Source organism: Dasypus novemcinctus, chromosome 27 (genome assembly GCF_030445035.2).
Source record: "Dasypus novemcinctus isolate mDasNov1 chromosome 27, mDasNov1.1.hap2, whole genome shotgun sequence".
In the NCBI taxonomy this organism is placed as follows: Eukaryota; Metazoa; Chordata; class Mammalia; order Cingulata; family Dasypodidae; genus Dasypus; species Dasypus novemcinctus.
Window position 1 is genome coordinate 27,782,188 of NC_080699.1, and position 1,866 is coordinate 27,784,053.

At 36.9% G+C, this 1,866-nt stretch overlaps 1 non-coding gene across 1 annotated transcript; it reads right to left on the bottom strand.

The window, feature by feature from the left end:
- Positions 1 to 1,279: 1,279 nt before the first annotated feature.
- Positions 1,280 to 1,383, bottom strand: LOC111764416 (U6 spliceosomal RNA). Its single transcript, XR_002797032.1, has one exon. It is a non-coding gene; the product is annotated as a U6 spliceosomal RNA (small nuclear RNA).
- Positions 1,384 to 1,866: the final 483 nt, after the last annotated feature.

Sequence of the window (1,866 nt, forward strand, 5' to 3'; positions counted from 1 at the left end):
TTATTCACAGGTACATGCAACAATCACCACAATCTAATTTTAGAGCTATTTCATTGTCTGAGAAAGAAACCTAATGCCCATTAATGGTTACTCTTGCTTTCCCCCTCCCTTCAGCCCTGCACAACCACTAATCTACTCTTTCTCTCTATAGATTTCCCTACTCTGGGCATTATAATCCATATCCATGGAATTATACCTTCACTTAGCATGATGTTTTTGAAGGCCATCCATGTTGTTGCATGAATTGGTACTTCCTTTTTATGGCTAACTAATATGTCCTTGTATGGATTACTACATTTTCTTTATTTTTTCATCAGTTGATGGGCATTTGGGTTATTTCCACTTTTTGTTTATGGTACCAAGAACATCTGTGTACTTGTCTTTGTGAGGATACATATTTTCCTTTCTCTTGCATAGAAATCTGGGAATGGGATTGCTGGGTGTTTTAGTTAGCTAAAGGGGTGCTGATGCAAAGTACCAGAAATTTGTTGGCCTTTATAAAGGGTCTTTATTTAGGTTAGAAGCTTACAGTTACCAGGCCCTAAAGAGTCCAACTCTCAAAGAACCATAAGAGGTACTTTCTCACCCAAAGTTTGTTGCCATATGTTGATGCAAGATGGCGAGTGATATCTGCTAGGGTTCAGCCTTCCTACTTCCTCTTAAGGCTCCATGGTCCCAGCTTCTTCCTATCTCGACCGTAGGCTGACATAAGACTGGTCTCTCTCCCCAGGGCTCATTTCTTTCTGGGCTCAGCTTCTCTGTTCTCTCCATAGGTCCGCTGTAGACTATCACGCTCATCTCTCTTCCGGGGCCATGTCTATGATGCACTCTCTCTTCCTGCTTATCTGCTTCTGTGTGTTTACTCTCATGTGAGAATTTGTTTTATCAGCTCAAGGGGGCTGGGGCTCAATGCTGAGTCACACTTCTAATGATGTGGGCAGATTAAAGCCCTAATCCTAACATAATTAGTCAGACATCTCAGCTGAATTTAATACAACCAAAGGGTCATCATGCCAGAGGAACAGATCAGTTTACAAACATAAACTATATTTCTTTTTGGAATTCATAAATATTAATAATATCAAACTGCCACACTGGGCCATATTTTAAATCTATGTTTAACATCTTGAGTACTTCCAAACTACTTTCTGAAGTATCTGCATCATTTAAATACTCACAATGTATGAGGGTTCAATTTCTCCATATCCTTGCCAACACTAATTATTCTGTTTTACCCCACCCATCCAAGTAGGTGTTAGTGGTATGTTGTTGTTTTTTTTCAAATATGGATTGCTTCATGAATTTGTGTGTCATCCTTGCAAAGGAGACAGGCTAATCTCCTCTGTATTGTTCCAATTTTAGTATATGTGGCTGCCAAAGCAAGTGCTGTAGTGGTATGAATTTGATTTGCATTTCTCTGACGGCTAGTGATGATGAACTTCTTTTCATTTGTATATCTTCTTTGGAGAAATATCTATTTAAATCTTTTGACTGTTTTTTAATTGGATTATTTATCTTTCATTCTTGAGTTTTAAGGATTATTTATATATTCTGGAAGCAAGTCTCTTATCAGATAGATTTGAAAATATTTTTCCTACTCTGTGAGCCATCTTTTCACTTTCCAATAATAACTTTTACAGCACAAAAGTTTTTAATTTTGATGAAGTCCAATTTATGTTTTCTTTTGTTGCTTTTGATTTTGTATTTAAGAAAACATTGCTTAACTCAAGGCCACAAAGATTTACTTCTATGCTTTCTTCTAAGAGTTTTAATAGTTTATTTCTTACATTCAGGTCTTTGATCCATTTTTATAAGGAAGGGGTAAGGCCTCTTTTTTTTGCATGTAAATATCCAGTTGTCCCAGCA